The sequence below is a fragment of the Phyllobates terribilis genome, unplaced genomic scaffold (genome assembly GCF_046119375.1).
Source record: "Phyllobates terribilis strain yellow unplaced genomic scaffold, ASM4611937v1 Scaffold_180__1_contigs__length_3869351, whole genome shotgun sequence".
Lineage (NCBI taxonomy): Eukaryota > Metazoa > Chordata > Amphibia > Anura > Dendrobatidae > Phyllobates > Phyllobates terribilis.
This window is the reverse complement of record NW_027362940.1, coordinates 2,501,962-2,514,427: the sequence shown is the minus strand read 5'-3', so window position 1 is coordinate 2,514,427 and position 12,466 is coordinate 2,501,962.

Genomic DNA, 12,466 nt, shown 5'->3' with positions numbered 1-12,466 from the left:
ATTATTTATTTATTTTCACACTTCTATATGTGTGACAGTCCCAACAGCCAATCACAGACGCTGACACAGAGAATGGGCGTCTGTGATTGGCTGCTTGAGTAACCTGAAAGCAGCCCATACATAGTACCATACTAGAATGTATGGGCTGATTGTACATTACTCAAACAGCCAATCACAGAAGCCCATCCTCTTTGACAGCATCTGCAATTGACTGTTGGGTCTGTCACATATAGAAGTGTGAAAAGAAATTTTTAAAAATGAATTTTTGATTCTCACCGCAGATAAAGCAGACAGCTACGTACTGCCACCCCCAGCTGCCTGGTTTTACCTTGGCTGGCGATCAAAAGACAGAGAAGCCGAATATTTGTTTTAAACTTAACTTTTTTTTTTCCCGCCATATGTTGATCGCCAGCCAGATAAAACCAGGCTGCTGGGGGCTGGGATTCGCAGCATGGTAAGGCCCAAGCGTTCTTGGCCCTCCACGCTGAAAATCGCAGCCCACAGCCACCCTTGAAAATGGCGCATTCATCATAGCACCATTTCCAGGTGCTTTACCCGGCTCTTCCAGCGGCCCTGGTGGTGAGTGGCACCCTGGGTAATAATAGGGTTAGTACCAGGCCAGCTTTGCCTTATCAGCCGGTACTAAGCCCGAAATTCATGGTTTCACGCCAAATTAGACATAGCCACCATCAATTTCTAGTAAACAGAAAAAAAAAATACAGAATTTTTTTTTTTTTTTATTAAAAATAAAACACATTTAGGGACTCCACCTTTAATAAAGAAAAATCCTCACTCCCAACGTAATCCATAGGTCTTCTGTCTTCATCTCTCTTAGATCTTTGCCATCAGACAAATATGTCTGCTGACAGATGAGCAGGCACAGAATGACACTGGAGCACTGTTACTGTGTAGTGCAGTGCTATGTTTCTTTTTTTGTCATTTCATGCAGTGTAGAAATCTTGGGAAAAGTGTGGATTGTGCTCTGGAAGTGATCAGTTATAGCTAACTATGTTATTTTCTGCAGAGATAAGTACTGTATAGAAGATGTGATATAATCGGTCTGCAGTTAAAGAACTTCACCTAGAGACATCACTGGTGAGTATGTGTATTACCTATACACACACACACTGACACTATATACAGAGCTCCTGTGCATAATGACACTGGTGATCACTCTATTACCTGTACACTGACACTATATACAGAGCTCCTGTGTATAATGTCACTGGTGATCCCTGTGTTTCCTATACACACACACACACACTGACACTATATACAGAGCTGTGCATAATGTCACTGGTGATCCCTGTATTACCTGTACACTGACACCATACACAGAGCTCCTGTGTATAATGTCACTGGTGATCACTATATTACCTGTACACTGACACTATATACAGAGCTCCTATGCATAATGTCACTGGTGATCACTATATTACCTGTACACTGACACTATATACAGAGCTCCTGTGTATAATGTCACTGGTGAACACTGTATTACCTGTACACTGACACCAAACACAGAGCTCCTGTGTATAATGTCACTGATGATCCCTGTATTACCTGTACACTGACACTATATACAGAGCTCCTATGCATAATGTCACTGGTGATCACTATATTACCTGTACACTGACACTATATACAGAGCTTCTGTGTATGTCACTGGTGATCACTGTATTACCTCTACACTGACACTATACACAGAGCTCCTGTGTATAATGTCACTGATAATCTCTACATTATCTGTACACTGACTCTATATACAGAGCTCCTGTGTATAATGTCACTGGTGATCACTATATTACCTGTACACTGACACTATATACAGAGCTCCTGTGTATACTGTCACTGATGATCACTGTATTACCTCTACACTGACACTATACACAGAGCTCCTGTGTATAATGTCACTGATAATCTTTACAGTATCTGTACACTGACTTTATATACAGAGTTTTTTTACATTTTCATTATCATTCACTATCTGGTGCCATTATGTGCCATGGTCATGGCGTGGCGGTATTTGTCCCTTGTATGTGGTATTATTCAGACAGTCACTATTTTGTGGTAATATGTGGTCTTCTCATGGTGTGGCAGTATATATACCTTGTACTTGGTAGTATTTGATCACTATGTGGTGGTATGTGTTCTGGTCATGGTGTGGCGGTATTTCTCTCTTCTATATGGTATTATTAGTCTAGGTATAGTGGATTGTTGTCAGTCATTTGTTTTTTCGGATATTAAGAATGGGAACATTCTTTATTTGCAATACATATTAAATACTTGGATGTTTAACCTCTCCCTGTGTTGTGACTACTACACAGCAGCAGAGATTTATTGGTTAATAAAGTTGATTCATTTTGAAAGAGTTTGTGGACTTATGTTATTCCTATATACGGTAACTGCATGGTGCTGGTGGGCCCCAAGATTGATTTTTTCCTGGTGGGCCCCAGGTACTCCAGTCCGGCGCTGGTCCCAGACAGTTACCTCCTCATCTGTCCTGCTGTCGGCTGGGAGTCCTGTACAGCGCAGCATGTAGTGTGATGTGAATGCCACACTATGGAGATGCTGCTCCTACTACTGCCAAGTGAGGATCTCACCTCCCCAGTATGGTGCCCTCAGGAGCTCCCACAGGGCATCACAGGCCTTAGTATGAAGCAATTCCACAAGTCTTCTAGTAATGCTTCATACTAAGGCCTGTGATGCCCTGTGAGAGCTCCCTGAGGAGGTGAGAGCCTCACCTCATACGGCCCCATGATCTCTATGTACGATCCCTGACTGGGCCCCATGATCTCTATGTACGATCCCTGACTGGGCCCCATGATCTCTATGTACACCCCTAACCTGATTGGCCCCATGATTTCTATATACGCCCCTGACTGGGCCACATGATTTCTATGTACGATCCCTGACTGGGACCCATAATCTCTGATCTCTCATGATTTTTTTTTTTATTAAAGATGGAGTCCCTAAATGTATTTTGTGTTTTATTTTTACTGTGTAGTGCGGCACTATGTTGCATTTTGTCATTTCATGCAGTGTAGAAATCTTGGGAAAAGTGTGGCTTGTGCTCTGGAAGTGATCAGTTATAGCTAACTATGTTATTTTCTGCAGAGATAAGTCCTGCATAGAAGATGTGATATATCGGTCTGCAGATAAAGAACTTCACCTAGAGACATCACTGGTGAGTATGTGTATTACCTATACACACACACACTGACACTATATACAGAGCTCCTGTGTATAATGTCACTGGTGATCACTATATTACCTGTACACTGACACTATATACAGAGCTCCTGTGCATAATGTCACTGGTGATCACTGTATTACCTGTACACTGACACTATATACAGAGCTCCTGTGTATAATGTCACTGGTGAACACTGTATTACCTGTACACTGTATACAGAGCTCCTGTGTATAATATCAATGGTGATCATTGCATTACCTGTACACTGACACTATATACAGAGCTTCTGTGTATAATGTCACTGGTGATGACTGTATAACCTGTACACTATATACAGAGCTCCTGTGCATAATGTCACTGGTGATCACTGTATAACCTGTACACTGACCCAATATACTGAGCTTTTTTACATTTTTATTATTTTAGCATTATTTGTCACTATGTGGTGGCATTATGTGCTTTGGTCATGACATGACGATATTTGTCCCTTGTATGTGGTATTATTCAGTCACTATGTGGTGGTAATATGTGGTCCCATGGTGTGTCAGTATTTATACCTTGTATCTGGTAGCATTTGATCACTATGTGGTGGTATTATGTGCTTTGGTCATGGTGTGGCAGTATTTGTGCCTTGTATGTGGTATTATTTGGGCACTATGTGGTGGTAATATGTGATCTGGTCACGGTGTGGTGGTATTTCTGCCTTCTATCTGGTAATATTGGTCTTGGTAGAGTGGATTGTGGTTGGTCATTTGTTTTATCTGATATCAATAAGGGGAAACCTCTTTATTTCCAATAGATATTAAATACTTAGATGTTTAACCCCTCCCTGCCCTGTGACTATTACACAGCAGCAGAGATGCAGTTACGGAGGTTCACCAGAGAAAGCAAGTTGGCATTTAGTGAGATTTTCACCTCTGTATTTATAAGACAAAACCAGGAGTGGGTGAGAAATGCATAAAACATGACCTCGGATTGCTCCACTCCTGGTTTTGTCTTATAAATACAGAGGTAAAAATCTCACCAAATACTCAAGTGCCACAATCTTCTGACATTGCGGATTCCACCAATAAATAAGTGATCACCTTCCCAACCTGTGCATCGCTGAGAACTTGTTTTCACCAATAAAAACCCTTTAATGCAAACTACAGTAATTGTACATCGCAGTTCTGGTGAGCGCACAGTGATGGGCAGGAGCCGCCAGTATAATGGGTATAACGGCTAACAGGTATTTGCTAATAGCTGAAGGGTGGGTGGGCCCGGGTGGGTGGGCCCCTGGAGTCAATGTCCCTGGTGGGCCCCAGACACCCCAGTCCGGCTCTGCCCCCGCCCCAGCCCGCCCCTGATTTGTCACGCACGGACCCGAAGCGACTGTGCACTGCGATACACACATCCTGTTGAAATTTCTGCTGGCGTTTACAAGCCCCAACCCCCCCTGGGCCCGGTCGTAGTGACTGCCACTGCGACCGCGGACATTACGCCCCTGGCTACGTGAATCATATGTCCCATTTTGGTGCTCCTCACCATTTGCATGGCACAGTCATGCATGCTTCTCTATCACCATAGCATGCTGCAAACAATCAGGATGGCTTCTGCTACATCTCTATATAAAAAGATAGTACATCTGTATTTCTATGATACGTAGAGTGGATGGAAATCATACATCTTGCTAATATTTATTATATTACATTCATCTGATGCTCTGTAGTAACAATGTAAATTAAATTGGCGACTTAGTGCAGTTCTATTACTATTAGTAAATGTGGCACCTTGTGTTCCACAGAATATCTGAATATTACCTGAATATTTAATCTCAGCTAATGTTCATTTATCTCTTAAATATCATTGGTCAGATGCTGATCACATGACCAGTGGTGGTGCATGCATGATGATTCCATATGAAATGCACTGAGTGACAGTTGTAAGTGACAGTTGGAATTGACCAACAACAGTGGAGGAGATGTCGGCTAAATCTAAGCAAAGCAATAATATGGATATAAAAGAGGAGGAGATTGTGGTGAGCAGAGAAAGAGTGAAGACACGAAGACCTTCCCATGACACATCTGATGATGAGAGGAAGTCTTCAGTCAACAGGACAAAACCACCAGTCCAGAAGAAAGAAGTAGAGGAGAACGTGGTGAGGAGAGAAGGAGCGAAGAGACTAAGACCTTCCCATGACACATCTGATGATGAGAGGAAGTCTTCAGTCAACAGGACAAAACAACCAGTCCAGAAGAAAGAAGAAGTGGAAGAAAAGGAGAAGGTAGAAAGTCAGAAGATGGGAGCCAAGAAGAGAGGAGCCATCTTCATCTCATCAGGGGACAAAAAGGAGAAGAAAAGAAGAAGGATTACATTAGGACAGAAACCCATGGATCTAAAGCAGAAGGCTGAAGAAGCTGCAGGAAGCAGCGGTGTTCGGCCAACCGGCTCCAAAAGCACAGTCTCTGATACCATCAAGAGGAGATTATTATTCCATCAAGTGCTTGGCCGGGGATGCTATGGAACGGTCCTGCTGGCGGAAGATTCATCTACCCGCAAACATTTTGCTGTTAAGATCATCGGCAAAAGAGCCCTGCTTGCTGACGGTGATGAGCGTGTGATGGTGGAGCGACGGGTTTTACAGCTGGCATCTGGGAGCCCCTTCCTTGTCCACGCAGACTTTGCATTCCAGACCAAGGTACAGTATTGATTGCTCGATATTAGGAAATGTCACACGTACCACACACTGCTCTGCCTCATGGACCCCACTGATATCATCTTACATTTCAATATAGCATGTCCCAAGGTAACCGCAGACAATAAGATGAATGTGATGACTATACACATGGGATATTGTGGCCCCTACTGTAATCAATAACATTTATGGCGGGGCTTGGTACATTGGGAATCATTTATTAAAACAGCCTTTTTGCTTATCCCAGCCAATCACAGAACAGCTTTTACTTTTCCAGGTCCGTTAAAACAACCTTAGCTGAGCTCTAATTGGTTAGGATGGGTAACTAGTTTTCTAGTGAGCAGATTTATTAATGAGGCCCAATGTACCCCGCTCTATAAATGATTGAAAATATTAGATGTCATCATAGAGGTCAATGAACTGTAGAAAATCACTTGCCCGGACCTCATGTGTCTAATTGGGTGACTGGTAATATTTGCATCATTTGCAGCATTAGCTGGGCATTATCTTGTTGGAGGCATCATCGCCATGTAGTAGTCTCTAGCTCATTTCTTTGACACTGTAGAATTTTACATATTATTATCTTGCATAGACATGGGATTTCAGAATAGATTAAATGTATTTGTTATTCTTTGTTATTTCCTGGATGACATTGTATTTTGTGTATACCATGTGGGGGGACGGGACCCTGTGTACACTATATGTCAGGGCTATTGACTTTTGTGCACTTTATATACAATTTGAGAATGTGTTAATATTTTTGTATACAAGTATTATCTGTATCTTAAAGGCTTTTTTTAATTAATGTTGGGACATTTTTATGCACGTGCATCTACTTGTTTTTCATTGCCATGTTTTCTATGTATAAATATACTGGAATAAAGTACAAAATCCACTGTCTTGGAGTGAAATTTCTTCTAACCTCACCAACTAATGAAAAAGATGGTATCATATTGACCAGGGGCGAGGTGGGCCAGAGGGGCACATGCCCTCCAAGCCGGTGGCCAAGCAGCTGCTTCTTTACAGACTGCAGGGCGGCCCTGTATCTTTCATTGTGTACATGTGCCAGCTGGGCATCTGCAGCCCAGAACAGCCGGCACAGGCCACGTTCTTATGCCTGCCGGAGAGAAGCTTCAGCCGCTGAGCAGTACGAGAGGGCAGACATCTTTGATTCTTGTAAGGCCACGACCCCACTATCAGTATTCGGTCAGTATTCGGTCAGTATTTTTTCACAGGAGTGGGAGACAAAACCAGGAGTTGGTGATAAATACAGAATTGGTGACTTGTTTCTATTATACCTTTTCTCTGATTGTTACTGACCTGGTTTTGGCTCCCACTCCTGAGAAAATATACTGACCAAATACTGATAGTGGGGCCGTGGCCTTAGCCTGAGCTCCGGATAGTGGTCAGGACAGGAGATTTATACTTTTTGTAGAGTGTGGAAGTGGCAGGACGCTGCTCACCTCCTGACAAGTCCAGGGCCAGATCCTGAATGTTATCTATGGTCGCTCTGCTGAGGATCAGAAAGATTTATTGTAGCAGATGGACCCTTCAAGCAGGTTGGGGTCGTGCTGTCAGTGTGAGATCATCGGCTCTCGATCTGTATGAATGTTCAAATCACATCGGACCTGAGATCGAGACACTTCAGACCTTACTATACAGACCCCTGCCCCAGACTGATCCTGCACCAGCTACAGGGCCAGAGCCGGCATAACCACCCATTGCACCAGGGCAAGTGCCAGGGCCCTGGGCAAGAGGGGGGCCCCACTCACAGTTGGGGACACTGGAACGCTATTGGGCCTGTGAGTTGGGGGGGCCCGGTGTAACCCCCCCCGCCCTGCGCTTTACGGTGTTTGAAATATTCACCTCTCGTCATACCCTGCTGGCCGCAGGTCCAGTCTCCTCTGCGTCTTCTGACTCTGTCACGTCTCAGTGTTGAAGAGACAGGACCTGTAGCCAGCAGGGTATGAGGAGAGGTGAGTATTTTATTATTTATTTTTTATGTATGGAGCCCATTCTCTATGGAGCATTATATGGGGCCCATTCTCTATGGAGCATTATATGGGGCCCATTCTCTATGAAGCATTATATGGGGCCCATTCTCTATGGAGCATTATATGGGGCCCATTCTCTATGGAGCATTATATGGGGCCCATTCTCTATGGAGCATTATATGGGGCCCATTATTCTGCATGGAGTAATATATGGGGTCAATTATGGTGTAATGAGCATTATATGGGGTTCATTATTCTGTATAGAGCATTATATGGGGCCTATTATTCTGTATGGAACATTATATGGGGTCCATTATTCAGTATGGAGCCCATTCTGTATAGAGGACTATGTGGTGCCCATAATACTGTATGGAGTACTATGTAGTGCCCATAATACTGTTTGGAGGACTATAATGTACAGTCTAAAATGAAAACTTTTGAATCCCCCCTTGACACGCCCCATGCACTGTGAGGATTCGCCGGTTTCTGAGCTATTATAGAATTTACAATAGATATCACTCATGTAATGTAAGAAGTACCGTATTTTTCGGACTATAAGATGCACCGTATCATAAGACGCACCTAGGTTTTAGAGGAGGAAAATAATAAAAAAAAAATTTAAGCCAAAAATGTGTTCATGATGCACTTTTAAGGGGGAGGGGGTCTTCTGCTGACACTGGTATAGGGGTAATGTCCCCCAATTCTGACAATATCCCCCATCCTGGTATATATGCCCCCCCCTTTTATACGTGGTCCCCATCCCCATCCTGGTATGCATGGCACCCCTCATCCCCATCCCGGTATGCATGGCACCCCTCATCCCTATCCCGGTATGCATGGCACCCCTCATCCCTATCCCGGTATGCATGGCACCCCTCATCCCTATCCCGGTATGCATGGCACCCCTCATCCCTATCCCGGTATGCATGGCACCCCTCATCCCTGTCCCGGTATGCATGGCACCCCTCATCCTTACCCTGTGTGACAGTGTCACTGGTTTTATATGTGAGGGGAGGTATGTGTCACTCAGGATGCTCTCCTGTGTGAACTAAGACCGACTTTATTTTTCTGCCAGCGTGTTATATGCTGGTAGGCTTACTTTGTTAAAGGGTGTGCGGTTTTATGGGAATGGCAAAGAGGGCGGGACGCCATTCCCCCTACCTCCCCTCAGGGTGTGGCTGAGCAATGTGTAAAAGCTCAGTCCCTTTTTTTTTTTCTCTGGAGTGTGGTCTGGGAGAGGGAAGTCTCCAGACAGTATTGTGGAAGCTGCAGAGCTTTTCACATGGACTTTAGCAGTGCAGTTTATGCTACCGAGAGCGGGCGGAACCCGCTCATCTATGGACTGAGTTATACTTTGTTTTGTTTTTTTCGTTTAACCCAGAGGGGTCATGTTTGTTTTTCCTGTGAAACCTGCATGAGTTTATGGCTGATATTAAACCAGCAGAAAGGAAAACCTGAGAACGTGTGTCCTGAGTCTGCCTCCAGGAGAGCCGAGCGAGTCGACTTGCCACACCTGGTATAGTGGTATGCATGGCACCCCTCATCCCTGTCCTGGTATGTATGGCACCTCTAATCCCCATCATGCTGCACATGGCCCCCTCAGCGTTACCCTGGTATGTATGGCCCCCTCAGCGTTACCCTGGTATGTATGGCCCCCTCAGCGTTACCCTGGTATGTATGGCCCCCTCGGCGTTACCCTGGTATGTATGGCCCCCTCGGCGTTACCCTGGTATGTATGGCCCCCTCGGCGTTACCCTGGTATGTATGGCCCCCTCGGCGTTACCCTGGTATGTATGGCCCCCTCGGCGTTACCCTGGTATGTATGGCCCCCTCGGCGTTACCCTGGTATGTATGGCCCCCTCATCCTTATCCTGGTATGCATGGTCCCCCTAATCCTTATCCTGGTATGCATGGTCCCCCTAATCCTTATCCTGGTATGCATGGTCCCCCTAATCCTTATCCTGGTATGCATGGTCCCCCTAATCCTTATCCTGGTATGCATGGTCCCCCTAATCCTTATCCTGGTATGCATGGTCCCCCTAATCCTTATCCTGGTATGCATGGTCCCCCTAATCCTTATCCTGGTATGCATGGTCCCCCTAATCCTTATCCTGGTATGCATGGTCCCCCTAATCCCCATCATGCTGCACATAAAAAAAAAACAAAAACCACTGATACTCACTTTTCTTCTCTCCTCCAACGCTGCGTCCTGTCTGCCCGCACTGATCTCTCCATGTGAGCCGCGCATGACATCACTGCCATGCGTGGCTCAAAAGGAGAGATCAGCTGCCAGAAGTCACTGCTCCCCATGCCGGGACTGTGTGCGCGGGGAGCAGTGACTTCACTCTCCTTCATAGCCGGCACACAGCGTAGCTAACATTTTGGAGGGAAAAAAGTGCGTCTTTATAGTCCGAAAAATACGGTAAGTGAAATCTTTGGCATTGTACTATATCTATATTTCTCCGCCTTATCTGTGCATCATGAATTGTGGTATGTGTTAAAGGGGCCACTGAGACTCTTTTGAGCCTACGAAAACCTGGAGCCGGCCCTGTACAGGACGTCACAGATTATATCTATACTGCCATCTATACAATGTGATGTCTGGTAGTCGGTGCAGGATCAGTCCAGGGCATATATGATCTAATGTCAGTGCACAATAAAGTACATACTGTACATTGCTGACATACTGTGACTACAGACATCAGATCTTATACAGTATATATATGCTGTATGTATATACATGTATATGACTGTAGATACCACCAAAATGGAACAATAGGTGCTTATTGATGCTAAAATAAATATTGCAAAAATTAAAAGACAATTCTACAGAGTATAACATTGGAGGACCCCAAGTCACCAACACATGAGTATCACATATATAGAGACAGTAGTGAATATATATATATATACTAGATGGTGTGCGGATTCAAACGCATCGGGTATTCTAGAATATGAATGCGGTACACCGGGCGCAATCAGCACAGCGGTTTTAAATTTGGCGCCAATATCGCTGATTGGTCGCGACCAATCAGCGAATTGTATTAGTGAGGACCGGGGAGCGGCGCTGCGGGAGATGACCGGCTGCTCGCAGCAGAAGTATCCCGACCGGCGGCGCCGGTCCTCCCTTCACACTTACCGTCGGGAGATCAGCGGTCCTTGCCGCTGATCTCCCGACGGTAGCCGCATGGAGGTCAGCGGCGCCGCCGGTCATCTCCCGGCTGCATCCCTGCTGACCTCCGTGCGGCAGATGAGCCGCTAACGGCCGCCATCTTTTTTCTGAAATCCCGCGTCGCTGATTGGCCGCGGCCGGACCAATCAGCGACGCGGGATTTTCTGGACAGACAGACAGACGGGATAAGACAATTATATATATTAGATATATGCCTATAACTTGCCCCAAAAAATCCTAATGATTGCACGCATATGTAGCACAATGTGAATGTTAATCTATATAGTTGACAATAACCAAGGGGAAATGTAAGTGTCTTTAGAACTACTAAGAAGATAGCTTCTTACACTCACAAGCCCAAGTGAGTACACATATATAGTATATAATATTAAGCTCTATAAAGAATCTCCTATAAAATAATACATTCAAAATGGAGGAGCAGTAGTTACAAGGCAACTTAAATGTCCAAGTGAGTAAATGTGGGATGTGGTCCTATGTGCACCAATGTACCTTTCGTCCTTGCTTCATCAGGGGCCCCCAAAACATCCATTTTGGATGTTTTATTTTATAGGCGATTCCTTATAGAGCTTAATATTATATACTATATATGTGTACCCACTTGGGCTTGTGAGTCTATTGTGGTATAGCGACAAGCTCGACTGTATGCGTAGGTAAAATACAAGATACTGTCTCTTTAAATTCTCAGGTTAGTTTATTTAGCAGTCATAAACTACCCTTGAGTCCATAAATAAAAACACAGCCCATTCAGCTAAAGAGACAAAACAAAATGCTAAACTTTCAGAACTTTCAGCAGAGTCCTTATCTCAGCCAAGGTCTGGCCACTCACAATTAGCTACACACAGGTTGATCACAGCATGTGCTAGCTCCTTCCTGGAACAAAGTGTCCCCAGGTACTGAACACACCTGAGTGTCAGGGCTGACTATTTAAAGCCCAGACACTCCCCTGATTGGAATGAAGGTGGATAACGTTCCTCCCTACACTTTCGTTATCCACTGAAAACATTCCATTGTAAATGTGGTTCTATTAACTCTCTCTGCACCTACTGCATGAGAACTTGCATGTTTTCACATCACTGAGTCTAAGAGTCTCAGCGACACATACCTCCCTTCTGACACACTACCAGAGACTTTGTCACACTATGAAGATATCCTTTTAGTAGTTCTACAGACGCTTACATTTCCCCTTAGTTAATGTCAATTATATAGATTAACATTCACATTGTGCTACGTATCTGTGCAATCACTAGGATTTTTTATTTTTGGCAACCATATTATATATATATATATATATATATATATATATATATATATATATACACATATACACACATATACACACACACACACACACTAGCTATTGAACCTGTTCTACGCCCGGGTGGCGAGCATTTTTATTGGTATATGGTCTC